The sequence below is a fragment of the Theropithecus gelada genome, chromosome 10 (assembly GCF_003255815.1).
Source record: "Theropithecus gelada isolate Dixy chromosome 10, Tgel_1.0, whole genome shotgun sequence".
Taxonomy (NCBI): domain Eukaryota; kingdom Metazoa; phylum Chordata; class Mammalia; order Primates; family Cercopithecidae; genus Theropithecus; species Theropithecus gelada.
The window spans coordinates 75,345,810-75,372,616 of record NC_037678.1 but is presented as its reverse complement, the minus strand read 5'-3'; the positions used below and the strand labels follow the sequence as shown (position 1 = coordinate 75,372,616).

The window sequence follows — 26,807 nt, the reverse complement described above, 5'->3', positions numbered from 1 at the left end:
CAATCCAAAAGTGAGTCTGAGCAGGTTGTTCTACCCCTGGGAAATCATGCTTCCATTCTCCTGCATGTGTGGCTGGTCTCAGCTAAAAAGCTCCCACATGAGATCCTGAGAACATTTGTATTTTCAGGAGTTCTGGGTGATTGAGCCTGCGTGTGCCAGAAAGGCAACGTGGCTTGTTGGTGGCTGGGTAAACAGAATCCCAGGTTCCCACCTCCTTCGCTGGCTTGTGGGTGGACACACAGCCAGGCCTAAAGGTACCATGCACACAGAAACCTACGCTTTCTCCCTGACTCTTGCTGTTTCACAGTCGTGCACACACATTCTTCTTTAAGAAGCAATTCTGGTGGCTCATGCCTGTAATCCCAGCACTTTGGGAGGATGAGGCGGGTGGATCATCAGGTCAGGAGTTCGAGACCAGCCTGGCCAAGATGGCAAAATCCTGTCTCTACCAAAAATACAAAAATTAGCCGGGCACAGTGGCAGGTGCCTGTAATCCCAGCTACTCGGGAGGCTGAGGCAAGAGAATCACTTGAACCCAGAGGAGGTTACAGTGAGCCAAGATCGCACCATTGCACTCTAGCCTGGGCGACAGAAAAAGACTTCGTCTCAAAAAAAAAAAAAAAAAAAAGAAGCAATTCCATCCCTCCTCCGTGGGCAGGGTCACGCCCCAGCAAGAGGTCCCCATGGGCTCTGAGGAGAGGGCCATGGGGAGGGAACTAGGCAGGAGGAGTCTCTTTGGAATTCTTGGATGAAGAGGCTCAGGGAACACAGAACACCTCCTCCTCTACTGGCACAGTCCAACAGGCCAAGGCATTATATGGTCAACCCTTAAAAGGGCCATTTAGAACTCCGAATAATTAAGCTTTCAAAGGATTGACCAGTGGGAGGGATGTTTTTCTGAAATCATGCCATCTCAACAGATGGGGCGGATGGACAGAGGGATGGGGCTATAGGCAACCTTTGATTTCTGGCTTCTGTTTGAAAGACTGGTTTTGTCTTGACCAGTCAGGCATTCATTCAACAAACTCGTATTGGGCACCTCATCCAAAGATGACTAAAACCATCCCCTGCTCTCACCGTTCCAAAATTAGTCAGACATTTGATTTAAAAGTAGATGTGATTTCTTTTCCAGGAGAGTCTTGAAGGACTTCTGACCATATGGGTAGGGACAGTTTTCTGAGATGGATTTGGGGTGAGGACATTGCTTAAAAGGAGGTATAACGGCTGGGTGCAGTGGCTCACGCCTGTAATCCCAGCACTTTGGGAGGCCAAGGTGGGCGGATCACCTGAGGTCAGGAGTTTGAGACCAGCCTGACCAACATGGAGAAACCCCATCTCTACCAAAAATGCAAAATTAGCTGGGCGTGGTAGCGCATGCCTGTAATCCCAGCTACTCAGGAAGCTGAGGCAGGAAAATCGCTTGAACCTGGGAGGTGGAGGTTGCAGTGAGCCTAGATCACACCACTGCACTCCAGCCTGGGCAACAAGAGTGAAACTCTGCCTCAAAAAAAAAAAAAAAAAAAAGGTATAAGGGAAGAGATGGGAGGGGACTGTGGGGAGGAGAGAGAGAGAGAAAGAGGGGCATCCTCTGAAACCCCAAACTGTGAAGACTTCCCTACCCTACCCCTACCCATCATGTGGAACAAGGAATGTGTTAGCTGCGAAGCCACCACTTCAAGTCCTAGCTGCCTGCTGTTTTGAGGTACCCACCTGAACCCTCCAGAGACAGAATTGCCCACCCACACTCTCCTATCATTTGCATTTTGCCTAAAGCAGTGGGGGTGGGAGTGGTGGGGGGGGATGAGTAGACTCATGTGCCTCACGAAGGGAAGAGGATCAGGGACTAGCAGGTGAACCTCCAGCTGGAAGCACTAGGAGGACAAAAACTGTGATTTCTTCCTCAAGGGGGACATGGATCGACCCGCTACAGGGGACAGAAGAGCAGGATCCTGCCATATGTTGTGGAAACTGTGAGGCCACATTCCACCTGTCCAGTCCCAAAGGAAAACTTTCTCCTTGACCCTAAAAACCAGTTGGGCCAGTTGATGACTCAGCAAAATTTTAATGAGTCTCCCTGAAAACAGCAACTCCTCCTTATGTTCATTCTCGCATTCTCTTTCCCTCTCACCCCTAATTTTTTCAAGAACAAAATACATGAAATGAGGCACTCCATCCTCTACCCTACAGCCTGATTTGACTAGTGAATTACTAGCCAAGCTTTCTAAACAAACAAACAAAACAGGTTTCCAAACACAGGGCAGAGGAAGGAAGCCAAAATAAGGAAGAAGAAAGAAAAGGAGCTCAGCCCTTCCTTCTCCTGTGGAGCCTCCCCAGCCCACCAGGGAACATCACCTCCACCAATAACCACAGCAGACCCACTGTGTGCCAGTCACATATTCGGTCCTGGGAGATACTGATCCTGCTGATGAAGGACTCACTTGCTGGTGGGATACAAAAGTATGCAAACGAGCAGGTATCTTGAAGGGTGCTGAGAGGGAAGTGGGTACAGGGCACAGGTGGGGATTCCCAAGGAAAGTCTGTCAATAAGTGGGGGCAGAAAAAAAAGACTTTATTAAAAAATAACTTTGTAAATACTTTACCTTTTTTAAGAGCAGTTTCAGGTTTGCCACAAAAGTGAGAGGAATGTGCAGAGTTCCCATCTAGCTCTTCCCCCTACACGTACCTAGCCTCCCCCATTATGAACATTCTCCCACGGGAACATTTATTACCACTGTTGGACGTACACTGACACATCATTATCACCTAAAATCCATATTTACATTAGAGTTTGCTGCTGGTATTATACATTCTATGCATTTAGACAAATGTGTCATGACATGTATCAATCATTATGGTATCATACCGAGTATTTTCACTGCCCTAAAAAGCATCTGTGGGTTTTTAGAGAAAAGAGCGACTTTTACACACTAGGTAAGTGTTGCTTTCCTAGCAGGGGAACAGCAGGAAACAGGAGTCACCTTGGTGACTACCGAGGTGAAACACCATGGTGCTGTTCTGTAAATGGCTGGAAAATAAGGCTCAAGGAGCCAGATGCGGCAGGGAAAAAGAAAAAGACGGAAACACAGGTAGATTTGAATACTGTGAGAATCGATTTGCATGAGAATGGATTGAGACTTCTGCAACAGCCCAGGGGAGAGATGAGGGGGCTGATTTAGACACAGTGAGAGGTTTGAGCAAAGCAAAATTGAAAAGACCCTCCAGGTAACTGCTACGATTGACAGCTGGGAGGGCAGGGTTCCCCCAGCACAGCCCTGGCACAGGCAGCTCTAGAGGAAGCATGGGTCTTCCACTCTCTTCCTTTTGCCACAGTCTCCCTAGCACATGCCTCCATCCTTCTCTCACTTTGGGGGACTGTGACCATTGAGTGGCAGGTGACTTCTTGAGAAATTCACTAATGTTTCCCTCTTTACTTCCTCCCTGCCTTGGTGGTTAATGGTTTGCCAAAGCAGAAGGAATGTGCCTGTAGGCGCTTGCCTGGATGACTTTTGCTTCCAAAAGTTAAGCTACTGAACTCTTTATGGTTTATATGATGGGGCCTGAGAGATTAGGAGAAGGAAGGAGAACTTCTGGGAGACACATAGAAACTGAGGAAGAGGGGGCAATCATTTCTGCAAGCCCTGAGCTGCAGTGTACACACACACTCTCAGTTGTGGAGGTTCACAGCCATTCCCTCTGCAGGCTCCTAGCCTCTCCAGAAACTTCCGAAACTTCCGTGCCCCAGAGTGGCAGAGACAAGGCGATGGGAACAAGAGAGTATCTGCAGAATACACTGCCTACTAAAGACGAGAGGACTCCCCAGATCCTTGCATTAGACCCTAGGCCTTGGTATTGCAGGAAGAGCTTAGCCTCCCAAAATCGGAGGTCAATTTATTGCCCGCCCTGTAGAATGGGAGCCGGAAGTTGAGGAGTGGATGTTAATAAAGGAATCCACTGTTTCTTGCACACACCTCTCTCCACTATCTGGGCAGGGTCTAGGTTTCATCCATCACCAAGGTTCTAGCACTCAGCTGAGAGGCTGCAGCAGGAGGGGCAGATGGAGGAGGGTGCGATGCATACCATCTCCCCATCAAACTAATGGGCACCCCCCCCCGTGACCTTTCTTGTGTCCCCGGGGGCTGTCAAGCTGCATGCTTGACAGGAGGTGGCGTTCCAAGCTTTCACTTTTTTTGTTTTGTTTTTGAGACGGAGTCTTGCTCTGTCGCCCAGGCTGGAGTGCAGTGATGTGATCTCGGCTCACTGCAACCTCCGCCCTCCGGGTTCAAGTGATTCTCCTGCCTCAGCCTCCCGAGTAGCTGGGATTACAGGCATGCGCCACCACGCCCAGCTAATTTTGTATTTTTAGTAGAGACGAGGGTTTCTCCATGTTGGTCAGGCTGGTCTGGAACTCCTGACCTCAGGTGATCCACCCGACTCGGCCTCCCAAAGTGTTGGGATTACAGGCCTGAGCCACTGCGCCCGGCCCCAAGCTTTCACTTTTAAAAATGCTTGTAGGGCACGCAAAAACACTAAACGGTCGATGGACAAGGTCTGTCTGGCGTAGTTCTAACCGGGAACAGCGCCAGCGGGCGGTGCCGCACCAGGCCTGGCCAGGGGGCGCCGCGCCTGCGCACTGCAGACTCTGAAGTCACCGAACCCTCCGCGAGGTGGGCGGGGGCTGCCCGGGCATCCGGGTCCCTCACCCCGCCCCCGCTGCATGAATGAGAGGCGCGGCGCCCGCCCCTCCCCCGCCGGGCCCGCCCCTCACGAGGGGCCGCAGCGCTCAGTCAGCCGCTGCCACCTCAGCCGCGCTGTGTCCGGACAGACACTCGCCGCCTGCAGCTCGCCGTCCGCCGCCTGCAGCCCGCCGCCCGCCGCCTGCAGCCCGCCACCCGCAACCTGCCTCCCGCCGCAGGGCGCTGACGGTCCCGCAAGTCTGCCGCTGCAGCCGGCGCACCCGAGTAAGTGAGCGAGCGAGGGCGGGGGCGCCGCGGGCCGCCGCCCCCAGGCTGGGGTTTGGGGGACTGAGCCGGTCCGGGTTCGGGATGCTGAGGAGACAGCGGGCCCGCGTCCCTCTCCCACACACACACTCTCAGGGCGTCTGGGCGGGCCGGGCGCGGTGCGCAGGGGTGAGGCGGTGGCTCCAGGCTGAGGAGGGACGCGGAGGAGGGTCCGGCGCGGCCCCGGGACCGGAGGGTGAGTCCCGCACAAAGGGCGGAGCGGGGCTGTCACCGGGAGGTCACGGAGGGAAGGTGCGCGGGCCCCCGCACGTCCTGTTCGCCGAAGCCCTGGCATCGGATCCCCGGGCGTGGGAGGCGGCTGGGATGAGCTGGGAGGCGAAGAGGAGGATGGCGAGGACGCTGTCTCCGCGTTGGTGGTGGGTGCGTGCCTTGGGGGGTGCGGCGTGGCAGTGTTTTCCTGGTCCTCGTCCACTCCTCCCCTTTCTTTGTGGCGCTTGTCTCGTGCCCCGTTGTCACAGTGTGCATGACAGTGGTCGGGGTGGAGACCTCTTCCCTCGGCTTACTCATTAATGAAAGTCACCATCTGTGGACAGGGGGCCTGTGTGCTTCCACAGGCCGGAGAATTAAGGACCCTCCTTTGTTTCTGGAGACCTAATGGTGTGTGTGTGTGTTTGTGCGTGCGCATGCAAGTGAAAGGGACATCTATGAAATGAGAGAATCAGATTGTCAAAAAGGGTATGAGGAAAAGGGGAGGGGATATAACTTCATCACACCTTTACCCAATTCTCTGATGTTATTTCAGTTTTTTCTCACTGTAAAACCAGCGGGTTTTATTCATTGGAAATGTGCATCTGAATTCTCATATATCTGTGTTTCTAGAATACTTTGCCTTTTTGAGCTTAGTTAATGGTAAGATTCTCATGTCTGTCTACATAGGAATACTCCAACGTATAGGACACTGCTTTCTGGGTTTACTTCATTGATAATTTGTCAGAATGCTCGTAACCATGTCTATAGGAATACTCCAATATATCTAGGACACCGTTTTCTCCGCTCCTGAATACAGGCAGATTTTGTTTCTTTCAGCCTGTCTGTGTTAATAAGAAGGTGGTCCAGCAGGTTCTCTCTACCTCCTTGCTTTTTTTTTTTTTTTTTTTCTTAATGCTCTGGCAGAGGGTTTTATTGCATATTACCCTGGCATGCGCCCTTGCTTTGATGTGAATTTTCCTGTGTTCTGTTGTCTGGTTGTACAGCCCAGCTCAATGGCTCCTCTTACAGGACTACTGGAAAACAGAACACCTTTTTTCATTGTCCTCATCCTCAGAGAGAGAAGGAAGCTCTGTAGGTTCCCACAAACGTTGACTCTGTCAGACTCCCTGCCTGACTTTGTTGTGTTGGTAAAGTTATGAAGAGTTGCAGTTGATGTAGACCAGTTAAAAAGAGGCTATTGGGATAGCACCAGCTCTTCCTTGCTATTTTGTTTTTAAAACAAATTATATGAATTTTGCAAGATAGTTGTTAACTCTGGTTGCATGATGATTTTCAGTTTCTTTTTTACCCATATGCTTTTACAGGGTGTTGGAAAATTAGCCAAACTCAGTTACAAGAAATACACCTCCAAGATATTTTTATTATGGGCCGAATGCAGTGGCTCACACCTGTCATCCCAGCACTTTGGGAGGCCGAGATGGCTGGATCACCAGAGGTCAGAAGTTTAAGACCAGGCTGGCCAACATGGTGAAACCCTATCTCTACTAAAAAAATACAAAAAATTAGCTGGGCGTGGTGGCAGGCCCCTGTAATTCCAGCTACTCGGGAGGCCGAGGAAGGAGAATCGCTTGAACCCCGGGAGGTGGAGGTTGCAGTGAGCCTAGATCGCACCATTGCATTCCAGCCTGGGCGACAAGAGCGAAACTCCGTCTGAAAAAAAAAAAAAAGAAAGAAAGAAAGAAAAAGATATTTTTATTATGATCTTTGGATTCAAAATAGCGGTTTTAAAAAATTAAGAGGCGCTTATATTGGACAATATGAATAATTGTATGAGTTCTGTTTTCTTTAAGAGTCTCTTTAATATTTTTAAAAATCACATGTATTTTAATTCCTAGTAGTTTTCAGTGAAAATGAAATGTAAACTAAGCAGTCTTCCACAGCATCTGTTTATGTATATTCCCTCTGTTTAAAACATTTGCTTTTAATTTGAAGGGGAAATTTTCCATGGTCGGATCAGGATACATTATTCTTAGTAAAATTCTTACCACGTTCAAATTCTTTTTTTGTAAGAGTGAAAAAAAAATTAATGAAAGTTGATTTTTCATTTGGGGAAGTTTTGGTTTTATGATGCATGATTTAAATAAAATCTCAATATAAATTAATTTAATTCAGATAAGTTAATTTAAAACAAGAGCTTTTATGAAGGAAAAATGAAGCAGGAGAAAAAAACAAGAGCTTTATTAACTAAAGAAGCAACCCAATGCATTTATAAACTGCCTGTCTTGACTGCATAAGACATTTTCTAGGAGTCTTCTTAAAACAAACCATAAGGGGAAGTCTTAGATAAACAGAGTAGTATAACCGGAATTATCACTGAAATAGGCTTGCACAGTATCGCAATTTCATGGAAGCTTAATTTTGCAAGAGTGACTTAGCTATTTTTAATATCAACAAAGGAACCTAAACACAGCCTGGCCTTGTTATTCAGCATTCTGTTAATCAAAATATTTGCCAACCCATAGTTTAGCATTCTGTAGTATGATGATTGAAGAAAAATTCTAAACAAACTTTTAGATGATTAAAATAGATACAATAATGTTAAATGCTGTTTTAGTAGTAAATGTTTTTTCATTAGAATAGTAATATGTTGGTGATGGTAAGAGCATATATGGTAACACTTTGTTAACTAGGATCTATTATCTTCCCAATAATGTCTCATCATAAAAAGTAATTTCTTTTTCCATTGAGCATTCTCTATCAATAATTGCTTTTTTGTTTTTTGAGTGTTTTTATTTTTATTTTTTGAGATGGAGTCTTGCCCTGTTCCCCAGGCTGCAGTGCAGTGGTGTGATCTCGGCTCACTGCAACCTCTGTCTCCCAGGTTCAAGCGATTCTCCTGCCTCAGCCTCCCCAGTTGCTGGGATTACAGGCACCTGCCACCATACCTGGCTAATTTTTTTTTGTATTTTTGGTGGAGGCGGAGTTTTGTCATGTTGGCCAGACTGGTCTTGAGCTCCTGGCCTCAAACCATCTGCCTGCCTTGGCCTCCCAAAGTGCTATGATTATAGGTGTGAGCCACCGCGCCTGGCCAATAATTGTTTATTGTTTTAAATGGGAGTTTATTCTAAGATCAGTAATAACGTTATTACAATGTGTTAGCTTGAATCATACGAAATTGCCATGTTTTAGACTGAGAAAAATTCAAAATCAGCAGTCTTACATAGTTCAACCACTCTCAACTCTTACCGGTTTCTTTTGGTATTTACCTTTATACTTATTTCATTTTTAATGTTTATACTGCTATTTCTTAGCTTTTCACTTTTGGATATTATCTGTGGACTTCTATTTTGGAAGTTGAAGACTTAACTGTCTCACACAACTGTCCTTCCATTTCCCACTCATACTTGACAGTTAGGTCGGTATTCAGTATTTGTATGACTGACAGTGTACCTATTATTCACAGATGAGCCACGTAGGGTACTATTACTGTGTTTTCTTCATGAACAACTTTTGTTGCTCCTAAATTAAGTAATTGCCTCTTTTGTTTGTTTGGTTTTCATTTGCTGAGTTTTCTTTGTATCGGTCACTAATTCATCCAAACTCTATGACAAAACTGATTATCTTTGAATATTCTCAGGTAACCACTCACTTTCATTTCTTTTCCCCAGGAGATGGTCCTGCTGGAGCCCCCTCTCTCCTGTTCCAGTCTGGACTGGTTTGCTCCCTGGACTACTGCATAGCCATCATCCTGGGACTTCCCTTTGTCATCATCTTGGGAATTCTCTTTGCCTTCCTCCTATGTTAGGTCTTCTATTTCCTGGACCCTGTGTCTTCCTTGTTCTTGAGTAGCTTCCTGAGAAAGGGTACATACAAAATCTGAAATTCCTTCCTGAATTCAGAAGTTACATGTCTGGAAATACCTTCATTTTACCTTCATACTTGAATGGTAGTTTAGCTTGGTGTTAAAATCTGGATTGAAAATTAATGTCACTGTTTTGAAGGCATTGTTCCATTAGCTTCCAGTGTCATTATTGAGAAGTCCAATGTCATTTTAATCCCCATTCCCTTTTTCTTCCCACTCTGGAAGATTTTAGGATCTTCAGTTTATCCCTGGTGTTCCTGACATTTCATGATGTACCTTGGAATAGTTATTTTTCTTTCCTTTTGCTTGTGGGGTAGATTGTATTTTCCAAAAATGGCTGTACATGTATGCGTATGCACACTCCCCACCATCTCACTCAATATGCTATTATTTGTGTTGTTGTTCATGCCTCCATCAAACAGTGGGGTCTTTGTTTCCTCCTCTTGAACCTGTGCAAACATGAATTCTCCCCCGAACGTTTTGGGTCTTGAGCTTTGTGTTTTAAGAGCACAGTTGCAAGATCAAGAGCATGCACCTGGCACTGCTAGGTGCCCAGAGCCATCAGGCCAGCATCTCTGCTCCCATTTGCCTTGTGACCACTGTTCAGGCATTGAGGTTAAGCACTGTAGATGTGTATGTATTCATTGAGAGAGGGGATTAAGTTTTTTTACTTTTAAATGAAATCATCAGTGAAAATATCAGTTGACATCAGAGAGAGTTTCTTTCAAGCAGTGAAATGAACGAACATTAAGGCTGTCAGGTGCAGTTTTTAAAAATCCACCTTAGGAAATGACAGAGCTATTCAAGACCAAAAAAGAAACTATCTTGAGCTTCATGATTAAATATGTCATTACTAAATGTAACAAATAATATTGTTTGCAAGAATTTCTGTGATGAGAACATGGAAGCAAAAGGAGCTGCATAGATCACAGCTTGATAGAACATTGTCAGTATTTTTGTGTTTATCTCATGGATGCTTATTATTATTATTATTATTATTATTTTGAGATAGAGACTCACGCTGTCACCTAGGCTGGAGTACAGTGGTTCAATCTCGGCTCACTACAACCTCCGCCTCCCAGGTTCAAGCGAATTCTCCTGCCTCAGCCTCCAGAGTAGCTGGGACTACAGGCGTGTGCCACCATGTCCAGCTAATTTTTGTATTTCTAGTAGAAACAGGGTTTCACTATGTTGGTCAGGCTGGTCTTAAACTCCTGACCTCGTGATCCACCCACCCCGGCCTCCCAAAGTGCTGGGATTACAGGCGTGAGCCACCATATCTGGCCTTTTTTGTTTGTTTGTTTGAGACAGGGTCTTACTCTGTCACCCAGGCTGGAGTGCAGTGGCATGATCTTGGCTCACTCCAACCTCTGCCTCCCAGGTTCAAGCGATTCTCCTGCCTCAGCCTCCCCAGTTGCTGGGATTACAGGTGCCTGCCACCATGCCTGGCTAATTTGGATACATATTTTTAAAACATCCTTTGTTTACACTTTAAAAATTTTAAAATTAAAAATCCTTTTTCTCTATTTATAGCTGCTTTATCATTCACTTGGCTTTTCAATGACACCACCCAAGTGGCTGGATATTACAAGAGAACTTCAGATTCATGACCAAAAATCTGAAGTAGGCACTCAGCACTGCCCGACAAAGCTACCATTGATTCCTAATAAGATCTTTTTGCCTATCACTATTTCATAACTTCTCTCCACTCCTTAAACTCATCAGCAACCCACCCCTCCTACTCAGATGAGCTGACCTCATAATTCATTGAGGGTTTAGGAGATATCAGACAGAAACCACTCATCTTGCCCCCAACCAAATCTAGAAGTCTGCCTTCCTTAGACCCATGTTTTCTGTCTCCTATGGGAGGCAAGTTCCCCTCTCTGCTGTTTCCCTCCTCACATCTTCTATACCTCATGCTCCCTCATATCTCACAGCTTCTGCATTTGTGCCCTCTCTCTTGCATCATCAGCAACTCTCCAGGGGGCTATCCATGTCAGCATACACACATGCTGTGATGTTACCCATCTTTAAAATCAGAATAGTAAGCTTCAGCAAAAAACTTTTCCCTGACCCTCCTCTATCCCTTTCTGTTTACCTACATGGTTAAGTCTCTCAAAAGAGAAGGTTACGTTTCTTCCATACCTCCTCTATAGTATGTACTAGCCTCTGAAATTCTGTTGGTTAGTAATTTTTGTGTGACTTACCCTCAATAGAAGGTCAGCTCCAGGAAGGCAAGGACCTCGTCTGTCCTGTTCACCACTCTGTCCCCTAGGACAGCAGGTGGCACAAGTATCTACTCAATATATGGGCAAAAGAGGCACAACTGACCTGGTAAAATAGCTTTTGATTTTTAAAAATTTCTAACAAGAGAATCCATGTTTTTTTAATTACTCACCATTTTTTGCTACACTTAAGAGTTGAAAAAATTATGAAGAGTATATTAATGATCGAATTTTGCCCTATGTTACATTTCATTCTTTCATAAGTATGACTTAATATTGGCAGTCTTGGACCGGGCGCGGTGGCTCATGCCTGTAATCCGAGCACTTTGGGAGGCAGAGGTGGGTGGATCATGAGGTCAGGAGTTCAAGACCAGCCTGGCCAAGATGGTGAAACCCCATCTTACTAAAAATACAAAAAATTAACTGGGCATGGTGGCGGGTGCCTGTAATCCCAGTTACTTGGGAGGCTGAGACACAGAATTGCTTGAACCCGGGAGGCGGAGGTTGCAGTGAGCCAAGATCGTGCCATTGCACTCCAACCTGGGCAACAGAGCAAGACTCTGTCTCAAAAAAAAATATATATATATATATATGTATGCAGTCTTGCACCTGGACTCTGGCATCAGACTGCTTGGAGTTGAATTCCAGCTCTTTCACTTTTTGGTATGTGACCTCCAGCAGGTTTCCTAACCTCTCTCTTTCTTCATTTGTAATGTGGATAATAATAGTTCCTACCTCATGTGTTTGTTTTGTGTTCCAAATGAGATAATATGTAAAATGCTAAACTCGGTACTTGTCTTGGGAGTAAACTCAATGAAAAATAATAGTAATTATTATAGCCTCCTGCAGTTTATAATATTTGACTCTGACTTGGTCTCTAGTATTTTTGTTCAAAATACTGTATCTCCTCGGGTATATGGGCTATCAGTATGATGATTCAGCTGTTCTTGGTTTTGTGTGTGGGGTGTGTGTGTGTGTGTGTGTGTGTGTGTGTTTGTTTTTAAGAGAGAGAATCTCATTCTGTCATCCAGGCTGGAGTGCAGTGGTATGATCTCCAACTCACTGCAGCCTTAACCTCTGGGGCTCAAGCAGTCCTCCCACCTCAACCTCCCAAGTAGCGGCGACCACAGGCACACACCAGCATGCCAGACTAATTTTTTTGTTTGTTTTTTTGTAGAGACAGGGTCTCACTATGTTGCCCAGGCTGGTCTCAATCTCCTGGGCTCAAGTGACCCTCCCAGCACCTCCCAAAGTGCTGGGATTACAGGCGGGAGCCACCGTGCCCAGCCAATAAATCATTTTGATCAGCTGATAAAATATTTGTATTTCAAGCCAAGTCCTGTTCTTTGTTTATTTGGTTTTCTCAGAGGTGAGGTTCTTTCTTCATGTTATTCCACATTAAGTTTTCTTATTTCTGGAAATGAAGCTTTAAAAACACCCAATATATCATCAACAGACTTTTTTTTTTTTTGAAGTAACTATAAGTGTTCTTTTCAACCTACTAGCTAGCTGGGAAGGTAAATATATGTAGCAGTACAAAGTATGTTCTGAGGACCACATAAAAAGTACAGATAGGCTCTGTAGGAGTTCAGACTGGGGAGAGTCAGGTACTTCTAACCCTAAGGGATTCCTACAGCTTTTCTGCATGTTAAGTAGTCTGTTTTAGCTTATTCTCTTATTCTTTGTCTTGGTTTTTTATTTTGAAAGTTTGCTTAATAATCATGGGAATATTTCAGATTTTAAAATACAAAATATACAAGTTAAAATTGAGAGCAATTTTTAGATGTAGAAACTGTTTCTTGAAGTAATTGACTTAGCATTTGCTCTGCCTCTTTCTTTTCTTATCTAGGTAGGTAGTGGGGACTCCTTCAATTATCTGAGCAATTCAGACCTCAGAATGTAGTGTTGGGTAAATTGAGAGTTCTAAAAGAATGCCAGATGGTTTGAAAGGAACTGTGAGCATTCCAACTAGTGTAGTCCTTTGAAAGTCAGTTGGCAGAGCCTCCTCTGCTCTGAAGGTAGGAACCAGACACTTTGTTCCATGCCAGCTGGCCCAGGAGTAGCTGGCCAGTGGCCTGGCTTTTGGCTGGCCACTCTTGGGAAAGCTAGCCTGGGCCCTCCATGTGCCCTAAGGACAGTCTGATACCAGAGAGTTGCACTAGCCCTCCATAGTACCCCAGGGAGTTGGAGGAAGCCTGCAGTAGCAAGAGAAAGGAAACTGCTTTTTAGATAACGTTACAAGTGAACTTCGTGTTACAAATTTACTCTAGAAAAGTTTAATGTAATTTGAATTTTTATGGATTCACTACTGTTAGGTGTATTAAAGTTGCAATGAACTGTAGTGAATGTTTTTATATTGTAAGTAACTTGCAGGTTACCTGCTTTCAAAGTTCCAGTTTTTATTTGTCGACTTTTCTTAAAGTGAGGTTTGTCTGTTCCTTTTCTTGTCATCTTCTAAAGTGGTCATTTGAATTAGGAAAATTTTTCCATCTTGTCGTAAAGCTTGCTCCTGTATAAACCATAAATTTTTTCTTTTTTTTTGAGACGGAGTCTTTGGAGTCTTACTCTGTTGCCCAGGCTGGAGTACAGTGGTGCTCTTTCTGCTCACTGAAACCTCTGCCTCCTGGGTTCAAGCGATTCTCCTGCCTCAGCCTCCTGGGTAGCTAGAATTACAGGCATGCGCCACCACACTCAGCTAATTTTTGTATTTTAGTAGAGACAGGGTTTCACCATGTTGGCCAACCTGTCTTGAACTCCTGACCTCAAGTGATCTACCCTCCTCGGCCTCCTAGAGTGCGGGGATTACAAGTGTGAGCCACTACACCTGGCCATAAACCACAGACTTCTATAGAAGGTTAATTATGTATGTAGTCTTAGCTCGTCTCTCATTTTGATGGTACTTACATTTTCCCAATTAGACAGGTGCTTGTATCAGATACAGTTTTTCACTTCCTTTAGCAAATTTAATATCATAATTGTTTAATTGACAACAGAAGAAGTGCAGATATCATACGGCAAGAATAATGAGCATTCTGTTCATTTGATGAGTGTTTATTGAATTCTCAAAATTGATAGCTTCACTGTATCAGTATGCTTTATGTTGCCTTAATTTTTTTTTTTTTTTCACATTTGGAGATTGAATGGTGCTGCAGTATCTGTTAAGTTTATTAAGTTCATCTCAGCAAACCAAAAAAAATTATAGCTACCTGTATCTCTTTATTGTTCCTTCCCAAATCTAAGCATGTGAAATTATGCTCAGTGATATAAATTTGAAATAGAACCTAGATATTATATCTAAATAGTCTCTTTATCTTGGACTGAATGAAAAAAGTTGACAGATAATGAAACATCAAATTATGAGCTAATGTAGTTTGTGGGAAATGGGTGGGAAGGGAAATCAAAGGTGTAGGCTTTCATTCATTTTCTTTAGCATGAAACAAAACTTCTTCAGAAATGTGTTGGACATCTCATGCATGGCTATAATTAAATAAAGGCTTTTGCTCAAACTTGTCGATTATCTCTGTAAACAGGACAGATGGAATTTTTGGGGTAGTAAGATTTTTTTTTTTTTCTTAAATCACAGAACAGAATATCAATAGCCAGGGGCAATATTATACTTAGAAAATCATCTTTCATATTGGTTAACCTATACTAAAAAGCTTCTATGCCAGTAGCTTTAAATACATTGCCTATTTACTGCTTACAGCAATCCTCAAAGAGTTGTTTATGGATGACAAACTACAGATCAAAGAAGTAACCTGTTCAGGTTTACAAGTTCAGGGTCCAGTTTTGAACCTAGGCCTTCATCTTCTAGAGCCTGTCACAGTTGATGTTACCAACTTTTCACAAGAATACAGTCTCTTTACTGTTCAGATGTTATCCTGTACTGGCACCTCTGGAGGGCTATTGATAAGGGAAGTGCAGAGATCTTTGCAGAGAACAGCTGGAGAATAAGAAGAGATTTGGGGGGGAATCTATATTTTTTAAATCTCTTCTGATGCTCCTGAAGAACTACTGCAGTAAATAAAAATGACTTGTCAGAATCAGATGAAGCAAAGGGGGTTTATTAGTTTCCTAACATTGCTGTAACACAATTACTATGAACTTAGTGGCTTAAAACAACAGAAAGTTGTTCTTTCACAGTTCTGGAGGTAGAAGTCCAAAATCAAGGTGTCAGCAGGGATGCTGTGCTCCCTCCAAAGACTCTAGAGGGGAATCCTTCTTTGCCTCCTTCAGGTTTTGGTGATTCCACACATTCCAATCTCTGCTTCTGTCTTCACATGGTCTTTTCTTTGTCTCTTACAAAGACACTTGCCATTGGATCTAGAATCCATCCAAATAATCCAAAATGCTCTCATCTCCAGATCCTTAAATTATATCTGCAAAGACCCCCCTTTTTTTTTTCATAAATGAAGTCAGTTCAAATAAAGTCACATTCACAGATTCCTTGTGTTAAGAAATGGAAATATCTTTTTGAGGGCCACCTTTCAATCCACTAAAGAGAGTAAGATTTTTCCTTGGTAATAATTTTTACTTTGATTACTGTGTCACATAGAATCCAAGATTAGACAAGTATTCAGCAGACCATGATACAAAGTGTGGAAAGATACTGGCAGTATAGAAAGACAGAAGATTGAAGTTCAGGGGAAGGTTTATGGGATCAAGGCAGCTTTCATGGAGGTTGTATTGCTTGAGGTACATTATGAAGGATGGACAAAATTTTATCAGATAGTTGGGGATAGCCTGGGATGTGCAGATAGTGGAAGTATCAAGAACAAAGATAGGGAGTCATCTTCAGGGAACCATAACTAATGCATTTGACTGAAGTCTGGTATTTAGAGAAATAGTGGGGAATGAGGATGAAAAGTTCGGGCCAATTCATGGGAGGCCTTTAGCGTTGAGCTGGTGAATTTGTACTCAGTTTAGAGTTGCTTATCTGTAAGAATGCTATATTGTAAGAGTTTCTGGCCAGGCTTGGTGGCTCATGCCTGGAATCCCAACACTTTGGAAGGCCGAGGTGGGCAGATCACCTCGATCAGGAGTTTGAGACCAGCCTGTCCAACATGGCGAAACACTGACTCTACTAAAAATTACAAAAATTAGCCAGGTGTGGTGGCACATCCCTGTAATCCCAGCTATTTGGGAGGCTGAGTCAGGAGAATCTCTTGAACTCAGGAGGCAGAGGTTGCAGTGAGCTGAGATCGCGCCATTGCACTCCAGCCTGGGCAACAGAGCGAGACTCTGTCTCAGAAAAAAAAAAGTTTCTAACAGGGGCCCTCAAAACAATGATAAAACCCTTTGAAAAAAATATGTAGATTTTGTTTCAAAATAGATTTTTCAGAAGATTCCATAACCCTAAGAAAAGGTTAACAACTACTGCTCTAATTAAAAATGAAATGTTTTATGCTTTGAAGATGTTTCTGGAAAACTATTGATTTTCTCTTCTGTTTACTTTGAATTGCTTGGAAGATAATTTGAAAATTGACCTCCAAAGAAACTTAGCGCTGTCTGTGGAATATATTGTAAATTTTGTATATTAAAAGTTAAAATACTATTTCAGAAGGGATGTGAAGGAGGCCCTGGATTCTTAGAAAATGATTACACAAAAAGAAAAATTCTGGGCCGGACGTGGTGGCTCATGCCTGTAATCCCAGCACTTTGGGAGGCCGAGGTGGGTAGATCATGAGGTCAGGAGTTCAAGACCAGCCTGTCCAAGATGGTGAAAACCCGTCTCTACAAAAATTAGCCGGGCGCAGCAGCAGGCACCTGTAATCCCAGTTACTCGGGAGGCTGAGGCAGGAGAATCACTTAAACCCGAGCGGCAGAGGTTGCAGTGAGCTGAGATCATGCCACTGCACCCCAGCTTGGGTGACAGAGTAAGACTCTGTCTCAAAAAGAAAAAAAAAAAAAGTAAAGAAAAAGAAAAATTCACAGCATTCAGTTCAGAATGCAGCTGTGACTTCTGTTTTCTGTGTCTTCATTTTCTCTATTTCAGTTCATTACCACCATCCATTTAGAACTCCAGAATTATATAAAAGCATGACCCAGTTCTAAGGGGAGTAAATGGACAACTACATTCCTAAAGTTTTTTTTTTTAATGTATTATATAAAACCTTTTTTATCTACTGTTGATTTCCAGTGAAATAACCTACTTCAGGAAACAGTATTTATATTATATAGTTGTCATATTTGAGAAAAAAATAATATTTTCCATATAACTTATTCTGATTCTAAATAATCAACTGCCATGACTTTTTTTCATTGGTCCTTTTGTTTTCTACCTAAGATTAATATTATTTAATAGGCTTACCTATACTTTTTTTTCAGACTTTTCTGCTAGTGAGGTTCTTCTTTTAAATTTTTTTATTATGGAAAAATTGTAAACACATCCAAAAGTAGATACTACAACATACTCCCCTATGCCTATCAGTGGGATTCAACAATTAACAAGATTTTGCCACATTTGTTTCATTTATCCTTTTATCTTTTACCTTTCTTTGCTGAGGTTTTGTTTTTTGTTTCGCTTTTTCTTTTTTTTTGAGACGGAGTCTTGCTCTGTTGCCCAGGCTGCTGTGATCTCAGCTCACTGTAAGCCCTGCCTCCCGAGTTCACACCATTCACCTGCCTCAGCCTCCCGAGTAGCTGGGCCTACAGGCGCTCGCCACCACACCTGGCTAATTTTTTTGTATTTTTTGTAGAGACAGAGTTTCACCATGTTAGCCAGGATGGTCTCGATCTCCTGACTCGTGATCCGCCCGCCTTGGCCTCCCAAAGTGCTGGAATTACAGGCGTGAGCCACTGCGCCCGGCCACCCTGGCGTACTTCTATATGGACGTCTAAAAAATAAGGACATTGTCTTAGAGAACCAGAATGCCATTCTCACACCTAATAAAATCAAGTTACTTCTTGGTTTCATCTAATAGCTAGACTTTGTTCAGCTTGCCAGATTGTCTCAAGAATATCTTTTATAGAGACGGTTTGTTCATCCTGGGATTCAGAATCCACAGATCACATTTGGTCATTTTGGTCTTACGTCTGTGGCAATTCCTCCTCCCCATTTTGTTTTGTTTTGTGTAATAGACTCATTGTAGGAACTGGGTCAGTTATTCTGTGGAATTTCTCACATTTGGGATTTGTCTGCTTCATCATGGTGTCAGTTTGTTGCTCTGTTCTGTGTGTTTCCCATAAATGGAAATTAGTTCTAGAGACTTGATTAAAATCAAATTTAAGGTTTTTGGCAAGAATAAGTTACTAGGTGTGTAATATTGCATCACATCCAAAGGTCCATGGTGTCTGGCTACTCCATTTCTAGTGTTGCTAAAAGACTCCACTGATGGTTATGTCAATGTAAGTTATTTCTTCTGTGGTGGCAAAATGTTGATTTTCTTATTCTGTTATCTCTTGCACATATCAACTAGGACTGTTTGGGGTTACTCTGAAATACAGTTTGTATGAGAGACTGATGAGTAATATTATACTATTGTATATTTCATAAAAGATAATTATTTTAATCAGAGTAAAAGGAATTGAGTTAATTGAATTGAGGATTTATATTTTGTTTTAATGAGGGTTACAATGAAATTCTGAGTACTGTAGCAAAATGGAAAAGATTGCTCTTCTGTTATAACTGAGATATGTACTCCAGTACCTCTGAAAATTAACAGTAGGGATACATGGAAGGCTTTTATAGACTAGAGTCAAGCAGCGGACAGGAAAGAGTACTAGATTAGCATAAAAAGTCAGGGGATTACCAGGATTGCCTTGGCCTACCCCCCATTCCATAAATGCAACCAAATGTTTAATCCATTAATTCTTCATAAACTAGTGTCTCTGGCAGGATAAATGCTACTAAGTTCCTAGAGATAGGTTCTGCATCTGGAATCAAAGACAAATGATAAAGAGACACTGCAAACATACATTATTTTTAACTTTATTTCGTTAATAAGATGCAAAGGAAAACAGTAATGATCTTTTCTAGACCTGTTTGCTTAAAATAATATTTTTAGAGAGCTAAACCTTTGATCTAGAGCTATTTAGTTTACAAAGAATACTGTTCCCCTCCTTATCCTGTCTCTGCTAACCCCCCTCCACTTGACTGAAATTAGGAGAATTTGTTTTTTTATAATAGTCAAGAACCTTATTTGCCCATTTTTTATAATTTGTCAGAGATATCACTTAGTAATTCCAAATTCTTAATTACCCTAGGACTTATACTATTGAGGGCGGCTAATTTGAATACAATCAGATCCTTTAGTTTCTCTTTAATTGTTTCTTTCACGCATTTTAATTTGGCTTTAAATCTTTTGAGCAGAAGGAGCTTGACCAGTCAGATCTGTGGTGCACATATCATCTGAACAGGCAGAAATGAAAACTGCAGGACATGCTTTGCCTTGTTTATGTTTTCTAATATAATTATTTCTCTCCAGCAATTACTGGGTTTTTCACGTGTGTGTATCTCTAAAATATTTTCAATGTTATTGTGAAATTGCATGTAGACTAAATAAATGAAAGTTGTATATTGTATAATTAATGCCTAAGTATTTTTAAAGGCAGAGAGAATTCTTCATTGAATATCAGTCTTTATTTCATTTGTACTTTATGGGGGATTGTCCCTTGATCACCATTTCTGATAATACCTTTTGTTTAACTTCATGTCTTCACATTCCTATGCCGTTAAATTACTGAGTATGAAATGCTGAGTAAAGCCTTATTATTAAAATCCCGCTGCATTTTACCTTAAGTCAGTTTGTTTTTATTCATCTCCTGAACTCATATATCCTGGGGAAAGTTATCTTAGTGTCAGATGAAAAGTAAACAAGTTGGTAAACCATCTCTAGACAACCTCTAATCATATTATTTGAGAAGGCCATTAAAAGTATGTGCTACCAGTCGGGCGTGGTGGCTCACACCTGTAATCCCAGCACTTTGAGAGGCCAAGATGGGCAGATCACCTGAGGTCAGGAGTTTAAGACCAGCCTGACCAACATGGAGAAACCCCGTCTCTACTAAAAATACAAAATTAGCCCGGCTTGGTGGTGCCCTGTAATCCCGGCTACTCAGGAGGCTGAGACAGGAGAATAGCTTGAACCTGGGAGATGGAGGTTGTGGTGAGCCGAGATCGCGCCATTGCACTCCAGCCTGGGCAACAAGAACAAAACTCTGTCTCAAAAAAAAAAAAAAAAAGGTATGTGCTACTGTGATTTCTCTATAAGGGAACCCTTGCTATGTTTACTGATTATGTTGTTTACTTAAAAATGATATCACTGCGGGTCTTCTCTGAAAGGTAAATAACGCCATTATAGGCCAGGCCCAGTGGCTTATGTCTGTAATCCCTGCACTTTGGGAGGCTGAGATGGGTAGAGCACCTGAGGTCAGTAGTTCAAGACCAGCCTGGCCAACATGGTGAAACTCTGTCTCTACTAAAAATACAAAAAATTAGCCAGGCGTGTTGGTGGGTGCCTGTAATCCCAGCTACTTGGGAGGCTGAGGCAAGAGAATTGCTTGAACCCGGGAGGCAGAGGTTGCAGTGAGCTGAGATCACACCATTGCACTCTAGCCTGGGCAATAAAAGCAAAACTCCGTCTCCAAAAAAAAAAAAAAAAGAATGCCATTATAAAGGGATGCGTAAAAAGACCGTAGACAATACCAGTATAATTTTTAATCAGTTGAGCTAAGCACGAATGTTGATTATTCTTCAAGGCTCTAAAATTGTTTTAGTGCTGAAAATTACATTTTTCTACCTGTTGAATTAAACAGATGCTTGTAGAACACCTACTATGTGCACGTCTTTGTGCTAGGTGCTGAGCAGTAGGATTGATTTCACCATTCTGATGAAAAAGACAAACTTCCTCTCTTCAAAGATCTCTTCTAGGAAATTTTGTTTCAACTCTGTTGCTTCCTGGCCCTCATTTAATACAACCAGAACCTCACTGCACTTGGGCCCCACCATCAGCCTTTGTCCTGTTTTCTTGTTTGTTAAGTATGTGGAGATGTGGGAACTAGAAAGTGGTAGAGCACAGCTTGTCCTTTTTTTTTTTTTTTTTTTTTTTTTTTTTGAGACGGAGTCTCTCTCTGTCGCCCAGGCTGGAGTGCAGTGGCGCAATCTCGGCTCACTGCTAGCTCCGCCTCCAGGTTCTTGCCATTCTCCTGCCTCAGCCTCCCGAGTAGCTGGGGCTACAGGCGCCCGCCACCACGCCTGGCTAATTTTTGTATTTTTAGTAGAGACGAGGTTTCAGTGTGTTAGCCAGGATGGTCTCGATCTCCTGACCTCATGATCTGCCTGCCTCGGCCTCCCAAAGTGGTGGGATTACAGGTGTGAGCCACCGTGCCCGGCCCTCTTCTTTTTTTGTTTTTAAGAGACAGGGTCTCACTGTCACCCAAGCTAGAGTGCAGTGGTGCAATCTTAGCTTACCACAACTTCAACTTCCATGCTCAAGCAATCTCTCCACCTCAGCCTTCTGAGTAGCTGGGACTACAGGCGCATGCCACCATGCCCAGCTGTTTATTTTTTTTTTTAATTCTTATAGAGACGAGGTCTTACTCTCTTGCCCAGGCTGGTCTTGAACTCCTAGGTTCAAGTGATCCTCCCACCTTGGCCTCCCAAAGTGCTGGGCTTACGGGCATGATCCACCGTGCTGGCCTGAAACTTTGCTCTTTGGTGACTACAAATCTTACACATTCTCCTTTCTTTCCTGTACCAGAAATAAGGGTGATTTTTGTCTTTTAAGTAATATTTCAATCATTTCATCTAATATGCGTTTTGGATTTACAATCTTACCTTTATTCATGTCAATAACTATTTATTGAGTATCTTTTATGTGCCTCGTGTTCAGCGTGAATTTACAGAAATCTACATTTGTGGTGAGAAACACTTGATGAATAACCCCACTACATTTTATTGTTTTAGTTCACTTCTGAGTTTATTAGATCTGACATCATTTTATTATTTTTTCAGACATTTTACATATGATCTGACTTAAAAGTTCCTGTAATTTGAAAAAAACTGGCTGTTCATGAGGTTTTTTTTTTTGAGAAGGAGTCTCGCTCTATCACCTGGGCTGGAGAGCAGTGGCGTGATCTCAGCTCACTGCAACCTCTGCCTCCCGGGTTCAAGCAATTATCCTGCCTCAAGTCTCCCAAATAGCTGGGACTACAGGCGCACGCCACCATGCCTGGCTAATTTTTTGTATTTTAGTGGAGACGGGGTTTCATTGTGTTGCCCAGGCTGGTCTCGAACTCCTGAGCTCAGGTAACCCGCCTGCCTCGGCCCCCCAAAGTGCTGTGATTACAGGCATGAGCCACTGTGCCTGGCCATGTATATTTTTGCACGGTAAGTTCCAAGTAAATTTCCATAAAGGTAAAAAAGAAGCAGGGTGATATACAGAAAAGCTTGTGGGATTTTTGACCCTATTATTTGTTACATATTTCGCCTTCGTGAATCACTATTTAGCCTCCAATGGGGGTAATTATCATTAAATATTCTAGTTATTGTGAGTGTAGTTTGTCTCCTTTAATGAAATGCTCTCCTAATGATTATTGTTACTAAGCAAGGTATAACAACAAACAATTTTTGCTACATCTCAGTTCTCCTCTTTTTATAAATATGAGATCAGTTATGCTGCCAGCTTAGCCTGGCTGTTGAACTGTGGCTGGTCAGAAGTTCCATTTTGGTGGATGTCAGATGATGTAAAAATTGTAACTATTTAACTGCGCTACATACTTCTTAACTTTTAAGGAGATTGTATATGCATTAATATCTTTTTTTTTTTTTTTTTTTTTTTTGAGACAGAGTTTCCCTCTTGTTGCCCAGGCTGGAGTGCAATGGTTCCATCTCAGCTCACTGCAGCTTCTGCCTCCCAGGTTTAAGCAATTCTCCTGCCTCAGCCTGCCAAGTAGCTGGGATTACAGGCTTGTGCCACCACACCCAGCTAATTTTTTGTATTTTTAGTAGAGACGGAGTTTCACCATGTTGGCCAGGCTGGTTTCGAACTCCTGACCTCAGGTGATCCACCCACCTCGGCCTCCCAAAGTGCCGGGATTACAGGCTTTAGCCACCGTGCCTGGCCATTAAAATATCATTTTTGATGATTGTTTTAGGCAATTCTCTTTTGCCTTTTTTAAACAGCTTTATTGAGACATAATTTATATCCCATATAGTTCGCTCAAAGTGTACAATTCAGTGGCTTTTAGAATATTCAGAGTTGTCTATCTATCACCACAATCAATTTTATAACATTTTCATTATCATTATTCCAAGAAGAATGGCCTTTGCTCCTCAGTCCCCTCATTCTCCCCACTCCTCCCCCTTCCCTCACTCTAAGCAACTACCAATCTACTTTCTATAGATTTGCCTATTCTGGGCCTCTTATATAAATGGAATTTTTAAAATATATCCTTTATGACTGGCTTTTTTCACTTAATATGATGTTTTGTTTCTTTTTTCTTTTTTTTAATATGATGTTTTGAAGGTTCATCCATGTTCTTTTTATCTTAAGCTTCTTAGAGGTATACTGACTTATCCCAAAGAAAGAAGAGATGAAGTGACTTTTTTTTTTTGAAACAGAGTTTCGCCTCTTGTTGCCCAGGCTGGAGTACAATGGCACGATCTTGGCTTACTGCAACCTCTGCCTCCTGGGTTCAAGTGATTCTCCTGCCTCAGCCTCCCTAGTAGCTGGGATTACAGTCGTGCGCCACCACGCCCAGCTAATTTTGTATTTTTAGTAGAGACGGAGTTTCTCCATGTTGGCCAGGCTCGTCTTGAACTCCTGACTTCAGGTGATCTGCCCGTCTCGGCCTCCCAAAGTGCTGGAATTATAGGCATGAGCCACCATGCCCAGCCGTGACTTTTTTTAAACAAAGAAAATTAACTAGTGTTTCATGAGTCTTCAGTCACAAATGACGAGAAAAGCCCTATAAACAGTTACTGTAGCTATAGACCTAAGAATGGTGTTCTAGTGTAGCATGTGGAAAAGGTTCATGTCCCATCATTTTATCTGCATTTGTATACATGAATAATGTCATGGTTGTTAGTGAATCTTTCAGTACAAAGGATAATAACGTGCAACTCTATGGGACTATTGTAACTAAAACTGTTGTAACACTCTCACTTTTATTTATAAAAGTTATTTTTATTTATAAGGGTTATTCTCTTTATTTTATTTTATTTGTTTATTTATTTTTATTCTCTTTATTTATAAGAGTTATTCTCTTATAATTAATTTTCCAGCTGACTATCCTGCATAACGCAGACATTCTTATATAATATATATGGTTACATGCTACATTTTTGTTTTTTGTTTTGTTTTGGTTTTTGAGACAGAGTCTTGCTCTGTCACCCAGGCCTGAGTGCAGTGGCCTGATCTCGGCTCACTACAACCCCCACCTTGCGGGTTCAAATGATTCTTCTGCCTCAGCCTCCTGAGTAGCTGGGATTACAGGTGCACGCCACCACAACTGGTTAATTTTTGTATTTTTAGTAGAGATGGAGTTTCACCATGATGACCATGCTGGTCTCGACCTCCTGACCTCAGGTGATCCATCCACCCTGACCCCCAAAGTCCTGGGATTACAGGCATGAGCCACCACATCCAGCCACTTGTTACATTTTTTATTTATTTTTGTTTTATTTTATTTTTTGAGACGGAGTCTCACTCTGTCACCCAGGCTAGAGTACAATGGCGTGATCTCGGCTCACTACAACCACTGCCTCCTGGGTTCAAGCAATTCTCCTGCCTCAGCCTCCTGAATAGCTGGGATTACAGGCACATGCCACCAGGCCTGGCTAATTTTTTTTTTTCTTTTTGAGATGGAGTCTCCCTCAGTCACCCAGGCTGGAGTGCAGTGGCACAGTCTCAGCTCACTGCAACCTCTGCCTCTCGGGTTCAAGCGATTCTCCAGCCTCAGGCTCCCGAGTAGCTGGGACTACAGGCATGTCCCACCATGCCTGGCTAATTTTTGTATTTTCAGTAGAGACGGGGTTTCACCATACTGGTTAGGCTGGTCTCGAACTCCTGATCTCAGGTGATCCACCCACCTCGGCTTCCCAAAGTGCTGGGATTACAGGCGTGAGCCACGACACCTGGCCTAATTTTTGTATTTTTAGTGGAGTCGGGGGTTTCACTATGTTCGTCAGTCTGGTCTCGAACTCCTGACCTTGTAATCTGCCCGCCTCGGCCTCCCAAAGTGCTGGGATTACAAGTGTGAGCCACCATGCCTGGCCACACTTTTTATTCTTATGTGAGCCTGATGGGCTGAATGTTAAGTATTTTATTTCGGGATACCCAATTATTGCATATTAGTATAAATGAGATGTTGGAGACAGGATACATAGAAGTGCAACCCTTAGAGCATATTCCCCCTCAGATTTTTGTGTGTGGTTTAATAAATAAAAGCCAGCCTTTTAACTTTGAAAACCCAGCCTCTCTGTGCCTCAATTTCTTCCTCTGAGAAGTGGAGCATTTGGACTGTGATACTTAATTAGTGCTGAATATAGTTCTGTGAAAATAATTGGCAAATGTATTGCTGATGGTCCCCATTACTTCTTACATCATATCAAAAAGATTACATTGTAATGTTAGATTTCTTATATTCTAATTAGTTGCTTCATGTAGTGTCATAAGTATCTGTAGCCTTAGCAAAAGCGTATTTTTCTGTCCATGTGCAGTGGCTTACATCTGTAACCCCAACACTTTGGGATGCCAAAGCAGGAAGATCACTTGAGCCCAGAGGTTTGACAGCAGCCTGGGAAACATAGGGAGACCCCATCTGTGGGAAAAAAAATTAATTGGCTGGGCATGGTGGCACATGTCAGTGGTTCAAGCTACTCTGGAGGCTGAGGAGGGAGGATTGTTTGGGCGTGGGAGTTTGAGGCTACAGTAAGCCATGATCACACCATTACACTCCAGCCTGGGCAACAGAATGAGACCCTGCCTCAAAAAAAGAAAAAAAAAAAAAAATCCTGTATTTTTCTGAACTAGAATTAGAATCCATAATCTGTTATTCTAAATGGTCTGTGAATACAAAATAAAACAGTACTGACCTACCTAGAACATCAGTATATTAGAAGGGTTCAGCTGTGAGTGACAGAAAACCTGAAACAAGTGGCTTAAAATAAGATTAAAATGTATTTCTTATTCATGTAAAAGTTCGTACAGATCTGGAATGGAGCTTCATGGCATCAGGGACATTTTACCACTTACTCCTAGTTCTCTCTTACCACTCTACCCTCTTCTTGGGTGTAAACCTCATTTTTATTGAGCAAGATGGTAGCATCCATTGTAGGTACAGGATGGAGAAAGGGATGAAGCAGAAGATAGAAGGCACCTGTCAGTGTTCTGTTAAGCATGATTCCCAGAAAACTTCGTGTGCATCAGTTACATTGGCCAGAACTGAGACATATGGCCATGTACAGCTGCAAGGAAGGCTAGGAAGTGTAGTCACGTCTCTATTAAGAAATACAAAAAACTAGCCGGGCGAGGTGGCGGGCGCCTGTAGTCCCAGCTACTGGGGAGGCTGAGGCCGGAGAATGGCGTGAACCCGGGAGGCGGAGCTAGC

At 42.8% G+C, this 26,807-nt stretch overlaps 1 protein-coding gene across 2 annotated transcripts in view; it reads left to right on the top strand.

The window, feature by feature from the left end:
• The first annotated feature begins 4,758 nt into the window (after positions 1 to 4,758).
• The window catches only part of RNF24 (ring finger protein 24), a 94,683-nt gene continuing 72,634 nt past the window's right edge, over positions 4,759 to 26,807 (top strand). The window contains exon 1 of one of the 2 annotated variants that reach the window (XM_025398751.1): positions 4,759 to 4,958. The gene's annotated coding sequence lies outside the window, so the exon portion shown is untranslated. Of the gene's footprint in view, positions 4,959 to 4,989; positions 5,250 to 26,807 lie in introns of those variants that run through there. The other variant, XM_025398752.1, reaches the window with a different exon arrangement.